Below are 19,057 nucleotides of genomic sequence, written 5' to 3'. Positions count from 1 at the left end.
GATTTTGCCCAAGAAGGAGTGAGATTTTAGTGAGGGCTCTTGAGATTTGGAGTGAAATCATGCCCAAGCTCAGTGAAACATAACAAGATTTTGCCCACATCTGCATGAGATTTGGGAGTGAGCTCATGATTTGGACTGAGAGGTCTGGGAGCCTTGGATGGGTGTACAGGGATTTGGAGTCAATCTCGCTGGAGTTCTGTGACATCTTACGAGATTTAGAGTGAAATCTCACCTGAACTCCATGAAATCTCATGGATTTTGCCCAAGTCTGGGCAAGATTTGGGTGAGATCTCATGAGATGTGGAGTGAAATCATGCTCAAGCTCAGTGATTTCTTACGGGAGTTTGAACAGATGGAGCAGGATTTTGGTGAGATCTCAGGAGATGTGGAGTGAAATCTCGCCTGAGCTCCATGATATCGCATGAGATTTTGCCCAAGACTGGGTGAGATTTGGGCGAGATCTCACAAAATTTGGACTGCATGGTCTTGGAGGCTTGGATGCTCGTTCAGGGTTTGGGTTAAATCTCGCTTGAGCTTCGTGGCATTTCATGTGATTTCACCCTAGAAGGGCGAGATTTGGCTGAGATCATATGAGACTTGGAGTGAAATCATGCCTGAACTCCATGATTTCTCATGAGATTTCGAAAAGACAGAGTGAGATTTGGATGCGACCTCATAAGGTTTAGAGTGAAATCTCACAAGATCCGTGAGATCACATGAGATTTTGAAAAGATGGAGTGAGATTTGGATGAGATGTCATGAGATTTGGAGTTGAATCACACCCAAGATCCCTGTTTTCTCGCGAGATTTCAAAAAGTTGGAGCAACATTTGGATGCTAGCTCATGAGATTTGGAGTGAAATCTCGTTGAACTCCGTGAGATCTCACAACATTTTGCCAAAGGAGCGAGATTTCAGTGAGATCACATGTGATTTGGACTGAAATCTCGCCCAAATTCCATGAAATCTCACGAGATTATTCCCAAGTCTGGGCGAGATTTGGGTGTGATCGTATGAGAGTTGGACTGCGAGGTCTCAGAGGCTTGGATGTGACTCAGGGATTTGGAGTTATTCTCGCTCAAGTTCCATGAGATCTCACAAGATTTGAAGTAAAATCTCACCTGAGGTCTATGAAATCTCACGAGATTTCACCCAAGTCTGGGTGAGATTTGGGTGAGATCGCACAAGTTTTCAACTCTGTGTCTTGGAGGCATGGTTGCAAACTGGCGGATTTGGGGTGAAATCTCCCCAGAGCTCCATAAGATCTCTCGAGATTTCACCCAAATCTAGGTGAGATTTGGGTGAGATCTTATGGGATTTGGAGTGAAATCATACCCGAGCTCCATGTTTTCTCACGAGATTTCCACAAGATGGAGAGAGATTTGCATGCGAGCTCACAAGATTTAGATTGAAATCTCGTCGAACTCCGTGAGAACTCATGACATTTCTCCCCAAGAAAGAGCGAGATTTTGGTGAGATCTCATGAGATTTGGAGTGAAATATTGCCCAAGCTCCATGAACTCTCACTTGATTTCACCCAAGTGTGAGCGTGATTTGGGCAAGATGTCATGAGATTTGGACTCTGAGTCTCAGAGGCATGGTTGCAAACTGGCAGGACTTTGAGTGAAATCTCCCCAGAGCTCTGGGAGATCTCTCAGGATTTTGCCCAAGTCTGGGTGAGATTTAGATGAGATCTTACGGTATTTGGAGTAAAATCACACCCAAGCTCTGTGTTTTCTCATGAGATTTTGACAAGAGCGAGATTTGGATGCAAGCACGCAAGATTTGGAGTGAGATCTCGTCAAGCTCTGTGAGATCTCACGAGATTTCATCCAAGAAAGAGTGAGATTTCGGTAAGATCTCTCGAGATTTGGAGTGAAATCATGCCTGAGCTCCATGAAACATCATGAGATTTTTGCCCATGTCTGGATGAGATTTGGGTATGATCTCACGAGATTTGAACTGTGAGGTCTCGGAGGCTTGGATGTGTGCTCAGGGATTTGGAGTCAATCTCACTGGAGTTCTGTGACATCTCACAAGATTTGGAATGAAAACTCACCCAAACTCCATGAAATCTAACAAGATTTTGCCCAAGTCTGGGTGAGATTTGGGTGAGATCTAATGAGATTTGGACTCAGTCTCAGAGGCATGAGTGCAAGGTGGTGGGATTTCGTGCAAAATTTCCCCTGAGCTCTAGGAGATCTCTCGGGATTTCACTCAAATCTCATGAGAACTCAGTCCAAGCCTCCTGAGATGTCTTCCAAATCTCTCCAGATCACAGTACAAATCTCATGACATCTTATGCACATCTTAGAATTTTTCTACCCAAATCTCATGAGATCTTAGTCCAATTTTCATGAGATCTCATCCAAATCCTGCCAGAACTCAGTCCAGATCTTGTGAGATTTCATGCACATCTCATGACACTTCTACCCAAATCTCTTGAGATCTCAGGCCATGTCTTGCCAGACCTTAGGCCAAATATCAGGAGATTCCATGCACATCTCATGTGATATCTAGCCAAATCTCATGAGATATCAGTCCAAATCTCCTGCAATCTTAGTCCAAATATTGTGAGATATCAGTCCTAATCTCTTTGAACTCAGTCTAAATCTCGTGAGATCTTATCAAAATCTCATGGGATCTCAGTCCAAATCTGGACAGATCTCAGGCTATATCTCATGAGATCACAGTCCAAATCCTGAGAGTTCTCACTCACATCTCATGAAGTTTCTTCCCAATTCTCATGAGATATCAGTCCAAATCTTGTGAGACCTTAGTCCAAATCTCATTATATCTCAATCCAAATTTTGCCAGATCTCAGCCCAAATCTCATGCGATCTCAGACAAAACTTGTGAAAACTCAGTCCCATTCTCATGAGAACACTTCCCAATCTCAACAGATCTCAGTCAAAATCTGGTGAGAACTCAGTCCAAATCTTGTGAGATCTCAGTCCAAATCTTGTGAGATCTCATCCAACTCTCACCAGAAGTCCAGTTCAAGTCTCGTGAGATCTCATGCACATCTTGCCAGATTTCTACCCAAATCTTGTGAGATCTCATTTCATATCTCATGAGATGTCAGTCAAAATCTTACCAGATCTCAGCCCAAATCTTGCCAATCTGTGTCCCTTTCTCACGAGACCTCATGCACATCTCACGAAACTTCTACCCAAATCTGGTAGATCTCAGTCCAAGTCTCATGATACCTCTGTCCAAATCTCGTGACATATCAGCCCAAATCTCACCAATCTGTCCAAATCTTGTGAGATCTCACACACATCTCATGACAGTTCTACCAAAATCTCGCCAGATGTCAGTCCAAATATCGTGAGATCTCAGTTCAAATCTCATGTGATCACTTCCAAATCTCACCACAACTCAGTCCAAGTCTCAGTAGATTTCACGCACATCTCACCAGAATTCTACCCAAGTCTTGTGAGATCTCATTCCATATCTCATGAAAACTCAGTCCAAATCTCGTGAGAGCTCAGTCCAAATCTCAGGAGATCTCATCCAAACCTTGTAGCAACTCAGTCCAAGTCTCAGTAGATCTCACGCACATCTTGCCAGAATTCTACCCAAATCTCATGAGATCTAAATCCAAATCTTATGTGAACACAGTCTAAAGCTCAGATATATTCTAAATCTCACCAGAACTCAGTCCAAATCTCATGAGATCTCACACACGTCTCACCAAATTTCTATCCAAATCTCGTGAGATCTCATTCCATATCTCATGAGATCTTAGTCCAAATCTTGTGAGATCTCAGTCTAAATCTCACCAGAGTCAGTCCATATATTGGGAGATTGCATGAACCATCTCATCATACTTCTTCCAAAATCTTGTGTGGTCTCAGTCCAACTCTCATGAGATCTTACTCCAACTCTCAGGAGATTGCAGCCCAAATCTCTGTGACCTCAGTCTAAATCTCATGAGATTTCTTCCAAATCTCGCTAGAACAAATCTCCAGATCTCATTCCATATCTCATGAAACCTCAGTCCAAATCTCATTAGACCTCACCCACATCTCATGAGATTTCTACTCTAATCTTGTGAGACCTCAATCTAAATCTTGAGAGATCACAGTCCTAATTTGTGAGAACTCAGTCCAAATCTTGTGAGAGCTCATCAATATGTCCCCAGATCTCAGTCCAAAACTCAGGAGATCTTACACACATCTCATGAGATCTCAGTGCAAATCTCAGGAGATCTCATCCAAGTCTCACCAGAACTCAATCCAAATCTCATGAGATCTCAAGCACATCTCACTAGATTTCTTCCCAAATCTCGTGAGATCTCAGGCCAAATCTCATGAAAACTCAGTCCCTATCTCATGAGAACACTTCCAAATCTTAACAGATCTCAGGCCAAATCTGGTGAGAACTCACTCCGAATCTTGTGAGATCTCAGTCCAAATCTTGCCAGAACTCAGTCCAAATCTTGAGAGAGCTCACTCACATCTCAAGAGGTTTCTACCCAAATCTTGTGAGATCTTAATCCAAATCTCATGAGATCTCAGTCCAAATCTTGCCAGATCTCAGCCCAAATCTTGAGATCTCATCCAAATCTTGCAAGAACTCAGTCCAAATCTCATGAGATTCAATGCACATCTAATGAGATTTCTACCAAAATCTCTTGATATCTCACGCATATCTCATGAGATCTCAGTTGAAATCTCATGAGTTATCAATCCAAATATCCTGAGATCTCATCCACCTCTCAGTCAAAAATCTCATGAGATCGGAGGAGAGAGAAAAGATGGTGGAGGAGTAGGGGACCCTATTCCAACTGGTCCCCAGAATTGAGCTGGATATCTACCAGACCTCTCTGAGCACCCACAAAATCAGCCTGAGATGTAAGAAAATAGATCTGGATCTCTACAAACAGAATATTGCGGGCAGTTGGTTTCGAGGTAAGAAGCAGGGAGCTGTGATTCCGTGGGCAGATATTGGAGGATAAATGGCAGTGGGAGGGAGCCTGGCCATGGGGCTCTGACACTGCTGGTGAGCAACAGCCTCATGTGCTGGGGACAGGGCACAGACTCACAGACCGGTAGGGAAAGGACTTTAGGGCAGCCCCTGGGATAGAAACCCAGAGTGATGGGGTCGTGTGTGCAAACTGGGAGTGGCTGGTGGTTTTAGAAGCACAAAGGGCAGAGACATGCCCCAACCTGGAGGCAGGACTGGTAGTGCTGCAGAGGGGTGCACAACCCAGGTTGCTGCAGTTTATAGCAGCACGGACAGAAACAGAGATAGTGTGGCTTGGAGAGCTCACTGAAGAACAGACTGTGATCTCTCTGCTCTGAGGCAAAGGGTTGAAAATGGTCTCTTCTGCTCTGACCCTTGGAAGAGACGTGGAAAGCCACCAGGGAAAGCCGCCAGAGAACAAAAGCCCCAATAAACTGGTTCCACTGAGCCCATTCCCCACCAGAGGGGGGCAGGGCAACTCTGACCAAACAGGGTTGCCTGAGTAACAGCACAGCAGTCCCCTTTCCCAGAACACAGGCTGAGAAAACAAAAGGCCAGCTACCCTAAGGTCCCTAGAAAACATGTGCACCTTGCTTGGGTTCTGGTCAATAATTTGGACTCTATACATTCCCTCAACCACCCATCAACAGAATGACTAGGAGGAGGAACCCCCAAAATAGAAAAGACTCAGAGATTATGACTTATGCTGCAGATTTACAAATGGATGCAGATATAACCAAGATGTCAGAGATGGAATTCAGGCTAGCAATTGTGAAGACAATAGCTAGAATGGACAAATCAATTAATGGCAACATACAGTCTCTAAGGGCAGAAATGAAAGCTAAATTGGCAGAACTTAAAAATGCTATCAATAAGATCCAATCTAATCTAGATAATCTAACAGCTAGGGTAAGTGAGGCAGAAGAATGAATAAGTGACCTGGAAGACAATTTAATAGATAAAAAGGGAAAAGAGGAGGCCAGGGAAAAACAACGCAGAATCCATGAAAATAGAATCAGAGAAATAAGTGACACTATGAAGCGTTCCAATGTCAGAATTATTGGAATCCCGGAGCTAGTGGAGAGAGAGAGAGAACTAGAAGATATATTTGAGCAAATCATAGCTGAGAACTTCTCTAATCTGGGGAATGAACAAACATTCGTGTCCTAGAGGCAGAGAGGACCCCTCCCAAGATCAAGGAAAACAGGCCAACACCCCGGCATGGAATAGTAAAACTCACAAATCTTAGAACCAAGGAAACCATCTTAAGGGCAGTTAGGGGGAAGAGATTCCTTATGTACAGAGGAAGGAACATCAGAATAATGTCAGACCTAACCACAGAGACTTGGCAAGCCAGAAAGGCCTGGCAAGACATATTCAGGGTACTAAACGAGAAGAACATGCAGCCAAGAATACTTTATCCAGCAAGACTGTCATTTAGAATGGATGGAGAGATGCAGAGCTTCCACAACCGGCAGAAACTGAAGGAATATGTGACCACTAAGCCGGCCCTGCAAGAAATATTAAAGGGGGTTCTATAAAAGGAGAAAGACACCAAGAGTGATATACAACAGAAATTTACAGGGACAACCTATAAAAACGTCTTCACAGGCAACATGATGACAATTAATTCATATCTCAATAATCACTCTCAACGTGAATGGCTTAAATGCTCCCATAAAATGGCACAGGGTTGTAGATTGGATAAAAAGACAGGACCCATCCATATTTTGTCTACAAGAGACTCATTTTGAACCTAAAAATACATCCAGACTGAAAGTGAAGGGATGGAGATCCATCTTCCATGCCAGCGGACCTCAAAAGAAAGCTGGGGTAGCAATTCTTATATCAGTCAAATTAGATTTTAAACTAAAGTCTGTAGTTAGAGAAACAGAAGGACATTATATCATTCTTAAAGGGTCTATTCAACAAGAAGATCTAACAATTATAAATATCTATGTCCCCAGTATGGGAGCAGCCATCTACATAAACCAACTGTTAACCAAAATAAAGAGTCATATTGATAACAATATGTTAGTTGTAGGAGACCTCAATACTCCACTCTCAGCAATAGACAGATCATCTAAGCAGAAAATCAACAAGGAAACAAGAGCTTTGAATGATACACTGGACTAGATGGACATCATAGATATATACAGAACATTCCACCTTAAAACAACAGAATACTCATTCTTTTCGAGCGCACATGGAACTTTCTCCAGAATAGACCACATACTGGGTCACAAATCAGGTCTCAATTGATACTAAAAGACTGAGATTATTCCTGCATATTCTCGACCACAATGCTTTAAAACTGGAACTCAATCACAAGAAAATATTTGGCAGAAATTCAAACACTTGGAAGCTAAAGACCACTCTGCTCAAGAATGTTTGGGTCAACCAGGAAATCAAAGAAGAACTTAAACAATTCATGGAAATCAATGAGAATGAAAACACATTGGCCCAAAACCTATGGGATACTACAAAGGTGGTCCTAAGGGGGAAGTACATAGCCATCCAAGCCTCACTCAAAAAAATAGAAAAATCCCGAATTCACCAACTAACTCTACACTTTAAAGAACTAGAGAAAAAGCAACAAGCGATGCCTAAGCCACACATTAGAAGAAAATAATTAAGATTAGAGCAGAGATCAATGAATTAGAAACCAGAAACACAGTAGATCAGATCAACGAAACTAGAAGTTGGTTCTTTGAAAGAATTAATAAGATCAATAAACCACTGGCCAGACTTAACCAAAAGAAAAGAGAAAGGTCCCAAATTAATAAAATTATGAATGAAAGGGCAGAGATCATGATGAACACCAAGGAAATAGAAACAATTATTAGAAATTATTATCAACAACTATATGCCAATAAACTGAGCAATCTGGATGAAATGGAGGCCTTCCTGGAAACCAAACTGCCAAGACTGAAAAGGAAGAAATTGACAACCTGAATAGGCCAATAACCAGTAACGAGATTGAAGCAGTGATCAAAAACCTCCCAAAAAACAAGAGTCCAGGGCCTGATGGATTCTCTGGGGAATTCTACCAAACATTCAAAGAAGAAATGATACCTATTCTACTGAAGCTGTTTCAAAAAATAGAAACAGAAGGAAAACTTCCAAACTCATTCTATGAGGCCAGCATTACCTTAATCCCCAAAACCAGGCAAAGACCCCATCAAAAAGGAGAATTTCAGACTGATATCCCTGATGAATATGGATTACAAAATCCTCAACAAAATCCTAGCTAATAGGATCCAACAATACATTAAAGGGATCATCCACCATGACCAAGTAGGATTTAGCCCCGGGATGCAAGGGTGGTTCAACATTCGCAAATCAATCAATGTGATAGATCACATTAATAAGAGGAGGGAGAAGAATGATATGGTCCTCTCAATTGATGTAGAAAAAGCATTTGACAAAATACAACATCCTTTCCTGATTAAAACTCTTCAGAGTATAGGGATAGAGGGAACATTCCTCAAGTTCATAAAATCCATCTATGAAAAACCCACAGCGAATATCATTCTCAATGGGGAAAAGCTGAGAGCCTTTCCCTTAAGATCAGGAACATGTCAAGGATGCCCACTCTCGCCACTATTGTTCAACATAGTACTAGAAGTCCTAGCAACAGCAATCAGACAACAAAAAGAAATAAAAGATATTCAAATTGGCAAAGAAGAAGTCAAACTCTCTCTTTTCATAGATGACATGATACTTTATGTGGAAAACCCAAAAGACTCCACCCCCAAATTACTAGAACTCATACAGCAATTCAGTAATGTGGCAGGATACAAAATCAATGCACAGAAATCAGTTTTCTTTCTTATACACTAACAATGCAACTGTAGAAAGCGAAATTAGAGACATGATTCCATTTACAATAGCACCAAAAACCATAGGATACCTCAGAATAAACCTAACCAAAGAGGTAAAGGATCTATACTCTAGGAACTACAGAACACTCGTGAAAGAAATTGAAGAAGACACAAAAAGATGGAAAAATATTCCATGCTCATGGATTAGAAGAATAAACATTGTTAAAATGTCTATGCTACCCAGAGCAATCTATAGCTTCAATGCCATCCCGATCAAAAGTCCAATGACATTTTGCAAAGTGCTGGAATCCTAAAATTTGTATGGCCCTCCAATAGATGAATGGATAAAGAAGATGTGGTCCATATATACAATGGAATATTACTCAGCCATGAGAAAGGATGAATACCCAACTTTTACATCAACATGGATGCGACTGGAGGAGATTATGCTAAGTGAAATAAGTCAAGCAGAGAAAGTCAATTATCATATGGTTTCACTTATTTGTGGACCATAAGGAATAGCATGGAGGACATTATGAGAAGGAAGGGAAAAATGAAGGGGGAGCAATCGGAGGGAGAAATGAACCATGAGAGACTATGGACTCTGGGAAACAAACAGGGTTTTAGAGGGGAGGGGGGATGGGGGATTGGTTAGCCTGGTGATGGGTATTAAGGAGGGCACATACTGCATGGGGCACTGGGTGTTATACGAAAACAATGGAACATGGATCACCACACCAAAAACTAATGATGTATTGTATGGTGACTAAAATAACATAATAAAATAAACATCTCATGAGATCTCACACACATGTCATGACACTTCTACCCAAATCTCATGAGATCTCAGTTCAAATCTCATGAGAACTCAGTCCAAACATTGTGAGATCTATTCCAAATCTCGCCAGATCTTAGTACAAATCTCATGACATCTGACGCACATCTTGGTATTTTTCTGTGCAAATCTCATGAGATCTTAGTCCAATTCTCATGAAATCTCATCAAAATCTCACCAGATCTCAGTCCAAATCTCGAGAGATCTCATGCACATCTTCCAAGATTTCTTCCAAATTCTCATGAGATATCAGTCTAAATCTTGTGAGACCTTAGTCCAAATCTCATGAAATCTCAGTCCAAATCTCTTGGGACCTCAGTGCAAATCTCATGAGATCTCTTCCAAATCTCACCACAACTCAGTCCAAGTCTCGTGAGATCTCATGCAGATCTCGCCAGTTTTCTAGCCAAATCTCATGAGATCTTAGACCAAATCTCCTGAGATCTCATTCCAAATCTCAACAGATCTCAGCCCAATCTCATGAGATCTCAGGTCAACTCTCGCCAATCTCTGTACAAATCTTGTGAGATTTCACAGACACCTCATGGGATTCCTTTCTAATTCTTGTGAGTTATCAGTCTAAATCTTGTGAGACCTTAGTCCAAGTCTCAAAGATTTCGGTCCAAATATTGTGAGATCTCAGTCCAAATTTGCCAATGTCAGTACAAATCTTGTGAGATCTCATGCACATCTCATGACACTTCTATCCAAATCTCGTGAGATCTCAGTCCAAATCTTGTGAGATCTCAGTCCATATCTCGCAAGATCTCAGTCCAAATCTTGCCAGATCTCAGCCCAAATCTCATGAGATCTCACCCTAAATCTTGCCAAACTCTGTCCAAAACTTGTGAGGTCTCTTCCAAATGTCACCACCACTCAGTCCAAGTCTCATGAGAGCTCATGCACATCTTGCCAGATTTCTACCCAAATCTCATGAGATCTCATTCCATATCTCATGAAAATTCAGTCCAAATCTCTTGAGATCTCATCCATATCTCACCAGCTCTCAGTCCAACTCTGGTGAGAACTCAGTCCAAATATCATCAGATATCAGTCCAAATCTCTTGAGATTTCATCCAAATCTTGCTACAAATCAGTCCAAGATCTCACACACATCTCACCAGATTTATACCCAAATCTTGTAAGATCTCATTCCATATCACATGAAAACTCAGTCCAAATTTCGTGAGATCTCAGTCCAAATCTCTTGAGATCTCATCCAAATCTCGCCAGAACTCAGTCCAAATCTCCTGAGATCTCATGCACATCTCACCAGATATCTACCCAAATCTCATAAGATCTCAGTCCAGATCTCATCCAAGTCTTGCCAGCACTCAGTCCAAATCTCATGAGATCTCAGTCCAAATCTCATGTGATCTCAGTCCAAGTCTCGTGAGATCTCATCCAAATCTCACCAGCTCAGTCTAAATCTCATGAGAACTCATGCACATCTCATGAGATTTCTACCCTTGTTTCGTGAGATCTTGGTCCAAATCTCATGTGAATTCAGTCTAAATCTCGTGAGAACTCTTCCAAATCTCGCCAGTACTCAGGCCAAGTCTCCTGAGATCTCATGCACATCTTGCCAGATTTCTAGTCAAATATCTTGAGATCTCATTCCGAATCCCATGAAAACTCATTCCACATCTCATGAGATGTCATCCAAGTCTCTCCAGCTCTCAGTCCAAATCTCGTGAGATCTCAGCCCACTCTCGCCACTCTCTGTCCAAATCTCCCAGATCTCAGTCCACATCTAGTGAGATCTTACGCACATCTCATGAGACTTCTATGCAAATCTCATGAGATCTGAGTTCCAATCTCATGAGATCTTAGTCCAAATCTTGTGAGAGCTCAGCCCAAATCTCACCAATCTCTGTCCAAATCTCATGAGATGTCACACACATCTCATTTCTACCCAAATCTCATGAGATCTCAGTCCAAGTCTTGCCAGATCTCAGTCCAAATCTCAAGAGATCTCATGCACATATGAGATTTCTACCAAAATCTCGTGAGATCTCACACACAGCTCATGAGAGGTCTACCCAAACTTGTGAGATCTCATTCTAATTCATGAGATCTTAGTCCAAATCTCATGAGATCTCAGCTCAAATCTCGCCAATCTCTGTCCAAATCTCATGAAATGTCATGCACACCTCATGAAATTTCTACCCAATTCTCCTGAGATCTCAGTCCAAGTCTTGCCAAATCTCAGTATAAATCTCATGAGATCTCATGCACATCTTGCCAGATTTCTTCCTAAATCTCATGAGATCTCAGTCCAAATCTCGTGAGATCTCATGCACATCTCATGAGACGTCTATCCAAATCTCATGAGATCTCACACACATCTCATGAGATGTCTACCCAAATCTCGTGAGATCTCAGTCCGAATCTCATGAAAACTCAGTCAAAATCTCATGAGAGCTCTTCCAAATCTTGTGTGATATCAGTCCAAATTTTGTTGGAACTTAGTCAAAATCTCGTGAGATCTCACACACATTTTGCCAGAATTCTAGCCAAATACTGTGAGATCTCTTTCCAAGTCTTGTGAAAACTCAGTCCATATCTCTCCAATCTCTGTCAAAATCTCGTGAGATCTCTTCCAAATCTCACTAGATCCCAGTCCAAATCTTGTGAGATCTCACCATATCTTCCCAGATTTCTAAACAATTCTCATGATATCTCAGTCCAATTCTCGTGAGATGTCTTCTAAATCTCTCCCAGTGTCAGTCCAAGTCTCGTGAGATCTTACATATATCACACCAGATCTTAGTCCAAATCTCATCAGATCACTGCACCCATATCCCACGAGATTTCTAGCCAAACCTCACGAGTTCTCATCCAGATCTTGTGATATCTCTGGCCCAGCCACTGACACCTAGGGCCAAAACCTGATGAATCAGTGGGCAAACACCCAGGCATTTGGGGGGAACTGCCACTCCCTAGCAGAGCCTTCTTGGCACTCCTTGTCACTACTGAACGCACATGCCAGGATTGCACAGAACTTCCAATATGTCAGGTTGAATAATTGATCCTGAACATGAACTGCTGGAAGCCACAAGCAGTCTCCCACCAAATCCCAGGGGTTTCAGCATCCTGGTGGAGAGCAGCTATGATGGGAGCATTGAATTCAGGAGGAATGGGTCTTGTGTACTTTTTTTTTAAAGATTTATTTATTTATTTGAGAGAGAGAGAGCATGAGAGGGGGGAGGGTCAGAGGGAGAAGCAGACTCCCTGCTGAGTAGGGAGCCCGATGCGGGACTCGATCCTGGGACTCCAGGATCATGACCTGAGCTGAAGGCAGTCACAACCAACTGAGCCACCCAGGCGCCCTGTCTTGTGTACTCTTAATTGTCATCAAGCAGAGGTGATAGAAACAGAAGAGCACCACTGGAATGAAGAAGCAATGTCCCTCTGTCCCCTGCCCCCAAAGCATGACAAATGAGCACACAGGCAGGCTCCCTGAAAAATAAACCAATGCATATCAAAGACAATTCATGGGGTGATGTAACATGGTTTTAGGTATCCTGTTTGCAGCTATTTCAGCCATCACTGCTGCAGTGGCTACCGTGGCAACCAATGCCACATCCTTGACTATCTCGCTCCAAATGGCACAACAAGTTCATTCATATATGCAAAATGCTACAACTAATTTAGCAGAACAGGTCAAAATGGATTAAAAAATTTCAGCTAACCTGCAGGCTCTAGAAGCTGCCATGGTCTGGCTAGGAGAACATCAACAGGCACTCTGGACCAGATTCCAATTAATTTGGAATTTGGATTTGACCTCCTACCTCATTACTATCACTCCCTATAAAAAGACTTGGGGGTGGGCAACTGAAAATTCATCTTCAACAAGCCTTCCCCCCCTTAAATCTCTCCACTAAAAACCTAAAACTTGGGTTACAAGTACAAATACAGGAAATCCAAGAAAGTCAACAAGCTACCATTAATATTCACAATGATATCTCTACCTGGCTCTACCCAAACAGCTGGTTTCATTGAACTCAGGCTCTGCTCTTGGTTTCACATGGCTATACTGCTTTTAATGACCTTCCTTCCCATTACAGCCATCAAGGCAAGCCTCTCCAGCTGTTCTGCTTGGAGGACCCGAAGCACGCTTGTAGCGACCACACAGATCCTCACCACCCCCTTCGATAGCCCACCTACAAATCCCAATAAACAAAAAGGGGAACTAGGGAGTTTATCTTAGAAAATGTATTGTAAGCCCTAAGAGGTGACTGTGAAAGAAGCTGAAACATCAGCAGCGTTCCTGCTCTTGGGCTATGGAATGCAATAGCCTGGTATGAATGGGACCCAATGATCCCCTGGGGCAAGGCATAGGTGAAGAGCTCTAAAAGAATGTAACCCTCAGGCCCCCTTCCTGCACCTGGCGATTGCTGGCACAAGCATCCTGCTCCTCCCTAATCCCAAGACTGCCTACCTGCCTGCTGGTGCATAGGGGAGGGTGCAAGCCTGCTTTAAGGATTCCAGATAATTGCCATCCATTTGTCCTCCTTTCCCATGTTTTTATACATCTGTCCATGCTTTTCTGATTAAACAAAACAAAACAAAACAAATAACAGCTATGTACAGCATCCAACTGCTAGCTTATCTCCCTTGCAGAGGCAGTCCTGTCCAGTCACTCAGATCATTGTCTGAGATCTTTATTTCAGCATGTGATAAAAGCACACATACAGTTCTAGGCAAGATGGCGGTGGAGTAGGAGACCTGGATTTCGTCTGGTCTCAGGAATTCAGCTGGATAGGGATCAAACCATTCTGAACACCTACAAACTCAACAGGAGATTGAAGAAAAGAAGAGCAACAACTCTCTGAACAGAAAAGCAACCACTTTCTGGAAGGTAGGACGTGCAGAGAAGTGAATCTGAGGCGATATTCGGGAGGATATACGGCGGGGGAGGGGCCTCTGTCGGCCGCTTCTGGCAAGTGATAGAGCCACGAGGCACAAAATCAGAACTTGTAGTAGTCTGCTCTGCTGAGGGACGTTGCTCCAGTGGCTAAGCAGGGGGTGGAAACCTCATGGGATAGTGTGGTCTCAGGACCCTCAGGGTCACAGGAAGACCAGGGGTGCCTGAGTGTGGCAGAGCTCCCAGGTATTGGAGCAGGGAAGCTGGCTGCAGAGACGGAGCCCAGGCACAGGCTCTCAGCTCAGGGTTGTCATAAACTGTGATCCGCGGCACAGTCGGGCCACTGCTCCTCCAGCAGGGACCCAACAAGTGGCAGATCTGGGGAGACTCCCCTTCCTGCCCTGGGAGGAGCAGCGCGGGAGCACACCACAGGGATCTGCTGGGTTTGGAGACTCCACACGGGGTCGGGGGCCAGAGAGAGAAATGCATGGTCACAGGCCGGGTGAGCACAGAGTGCGGCCGGAGACTGAGGAGACGGGAGTGACTGACTGCTTTTCTCTGGGGGTGTGCAGAGGAGCAGGGCCCTGAGTTCTTAGGTCCTCCGGGGTGGAGATTGGGAGGCCACCATTTTCACTCTCCTCCTCCAAAGCAGTACGGAAAGCTTGCAGAGAACAAAAGCTCCCGAGAGCAAACCCGAGCAGATTACTTATCCCGGACAGGGCAAGGGCGGGGCAATTCTGCCTCCAGCAAAGACATTTGGGAACAATGGCAACAGGCCCCTCCCCCAGAAGATCAGTGAGAACAGCCAGCCAAGACTAAGTTTACCCATCAATGAGAACAGCAGAACTCCAGCGCTAGGGGACTACTGCACATAGAATCCAAGGCTTTTTTACCATGATTCTTTAGTCTTTCAAAGTTAATTTTTTTAAATGTCTTTTTTTAAAAATTTTTCTTCTTCCCTTTTTCAACCAACATCTTATTAATCCCTTTTTTAAAAAAACATTTTTATTTTTCATTTTTAGAGTCATATTCTATCCCTTCATAGTAGTTACCTATATTTTTGGCATATATATATAAGTTGTTCTCTCTTTAAAATTTTGAAATAGTTTCTTCTAACAGATCAAAATATACCCTAAATCTCTAGTGTATGGTTTTTTTCTGCTCCCTTGCCTGATCACATTCTCTCCCTTTTTTCTTTTTTTTTTAAATCCTCTTCTTTCTTTTTTCAAACAACTTATCAATTCCTTTTATAATTTTTTATAATTTCCATCTTTACAGTCATATTCCAACACTTCATCATATCAACCCTTATTTTTGTACATGTATAAGTTTTCTTTCTTTAAAATTTTGGGAGGCACTTTTTTCTAACAGACCAAAATACACCCAAAATCTAGTGTGTGGCACTGATCTATATACCAGCCTGAGCATATTTGATCATATTCTGTTTTTTTGTTTGTTTTGTTCTGTTTTTGTTTGTTTTTATCTTTATCTTTATCTTTTTCTTTTTTCTCTCCCTTTCTTTTCCCACTGCTTCAGGTCTTTTCTGATTTGTTTAGAGTATATTTTCTGGGGACGTTGTTACCCTGTTAGCATTTTGTTCTCTCATTAATCTATTCTCCTCTGGACAAAATGACAAGACGGAAAAAATCACCTCAACAAAAAGAACAAGAGGTAGTACTGACTGCCAGGGACCTACTCAATATGGACATTAGTACGATGTCAGATCTAGAGTTCAGAATCATCACTTTAAAGATACTAGCTGGGCTTGAAAAAAGCATGGAAGTTATTAGAGAAACCCTTTCTGGAGAAGTAAAAGAACTAAAATCTAACCAAGTCGAAATCAAAAAGGCTATTAATGAGGTGCAATCAAATATGGGGGTGCTAACTGCTAGGATAAATGAGGCAGAAGAGGGAATCACTGATATAGAAGACCAAATGATGGAAAATAAAGCAGCTGAGAAAAAGAGAGATAAACAACTACTGGATCACGAGGGCAGAATTCGAGAGATAAGCGATACCATAAGATGAAACAATATTAGAATAATTGGGATCCCAGAAGAAGAAGAAAGAGAGAGAGGGGCAGAAGGTATAATGGAGCAAATTATAGCAGAGAACTTCCCTAATTTGGGAAAGGAAACAGGCATCAAAATCCAGGAAGCACTGAGAACCCTTCTCAAAATCACTAAAAATAGGTCAACACTCCGACATCTAATAGTAAAACTTACGAGTCTCAGAGACAAAGAGAAAATCCTGAAAGCAGCTCAGGAGAAGAGATCTGTAACCTACAATGGTAGAAACATTAGATTGGCAACAGACCTATCCACAGAGACCTGGCAGGCCAGAAAGGACTGGCAGGATATATTCAGAGCACTAAATGAGAAAAATATGCAGCCAAGAATACTATATCCAGCTAGGCTGTCATTGAAAACAGAAGGAGAGATAAAGAGCTTCCAGGACAAACAAAAACTAAAGGAATTTGCAAACATGAAACCAGCCCTACAAGAAATATTGAAAGGGGTCCTCTAAGCAAAGAGAGAGCCTAAAAGCAACATAGACCAGAAAGGAACACAGACAATATACAGTAACAGTCACCTTACAGGCAATGCAATGGCACTAAATTCATATCTTTCAATAGTTACCCTGAATGGAAATGGGCTAAATGCCCCAATCAAAAGACACAGGTTATCAGATTGGATTAAAAAACAAGACCCATTGATATGCTGTCTGCAAGAGACTCATTTTAGACCCAAAGACACCCCCAGATTGAAAGTGAGGGGATGGAAAACAATTTAGCATGCTAATGGACACCAAAAGAAAGCTGGGGTGGCAATCCTTATATCAGACAAATTAGATTTTAAACCAAACACTGTAATAAGAGATGAGGAAGGACACTATATCCTACTTAAAGGGTCTATCCAACAAGAAGATCTAACAATTGTAAATACCTATGACTCTAACATGGGAGCAGCCAGTTATATAAGGCAATTAATAACAAAACAAAGAAACACATCGACAGCAATACAATAATAGTGGGGGACTTTAACACCCCCCTCACTGAAATGGACAGATCATCTAAGAAAAGATCAACAAGGAAATAAAGGCTTTAAATGACACACTGGACCAAATGGACTTCACAGACATATTCAGAACATTCCATCCCAAAGCGACGGAAATCACATTCTTCTCTAGTCCCCATGGAACATTCTCCAGAATAGATCACATCCTAGGTCATAAATCAGGTCTCAACCGGTACCAAAAGATTGGGATCATTCGCTGCATATTTTCAGACCACAATGCTTTGAAACTAGAACTCAATCACAAGGGGAAAGTCACAAAGAACTCAAATACATGGAGGCTAAAGAGCATCCTACTAAAGAATGAATGGGTTAACCAGGAAATTAAAAGAATTTAAAAAATTCATGGAAACCAATGAAAACAAAAACACAACTATTCAAAATCTTTGGGATGCAGCAAAGGCAGTCCTAAGAGGAAAGTATATAGCAATACAAGCCTTTCTCAAGAAACAAGAAAGGTCTCAAGTACACAACCTAATGCTACACCTAAAGGAGCTCGAGAAAGAACAGCAAATAAAGCCTAAACCCAGCAGGAGAAGAGAAATAATAAAGATCAGAGCAGAAATCAATGAAATAGAAACTAAAAGAACAGTAGAACAGATCAATAAAACTAGGAGCTGGTTCTTTGAAAGAATTAACAAGATTGATAAACCCCTGGCCAGACTTATCAAAAAGAAAAATGACCCAAATCAACAAAATCATGAATGAAAGAGGAGAGATCACCACCAACACCAAAGAAATACAAACAATTATAAGAACATATTATGAGCAACTCTATGCCAGCAAATTAGATAACCTGGAAGAAATGGATGCATTCCTAGAGATGTATCAACTACCAAAACTGAACCAGGAAGAAATAGAAAACCTGAACAGACCTATAACCATTAAGGAAATTGAAGGAGTCATCAAAAATCTCCCAACAAACAAAAGCCCAGGGCCAGATGGCTTCCCAGGGGAATTCTACCAAACATTTCAAGAAGAATTAATACCTAGTCTTCTGAAACTGTTCCAAAAAATAGAAATGGAAGGAAAACTTCCAAACTCATTTTATGAGGCCACCATTACTTTGATCCCAAAACCAGACAAAGACCCCATCAAAAAGGAGAATTACAGACCAATATCCCTGATGAACATGGATGCAAAAATTCTCACCAAAATACTAGCCAATAGGATCCAACATTGCATTAAAAAGGATTATTCACCACTACCAAGTGGGTTTATCCCTGGGCTGCAAGTTTGGTTCAACATCTGCAACTCAATCAACGTGATACAATACATTAACAAAAGAAAGAACAAGAACCATATGATCCTCTCAATAGATGCAGAAAAAGCATTTGACAAAGTACAGCATCCTTTCTTGATCAAAACTCTTCATAGTATAGGCCTAGAGGGTACATACCTCAATATCATAAAAGTCATCTATGAAAAACCTACAGCGAATATCATTCTCAATGGGGAAAAGCTGAGAGCTTTCCCCCTAAGGTC

The sequence above is a fragment of the Neomonachus schauinslandi genome, chromosome 3 (assembly GCF_002201575.2).
Source record: "Neomonachus schauinslandi chromosome 3, ASM220157v2, whole genome shotgun sequence".
Classification (NCBI taxonomy): domain Eukaryota; kingdom Metazoa; phylum Chordata; class Mammalia; order Carnivora; family Phocidae; genus Neomonachus; species Neomonachus schauinslandi.
Note: the sequence above shows the minus strand (reverse complement) of the source record.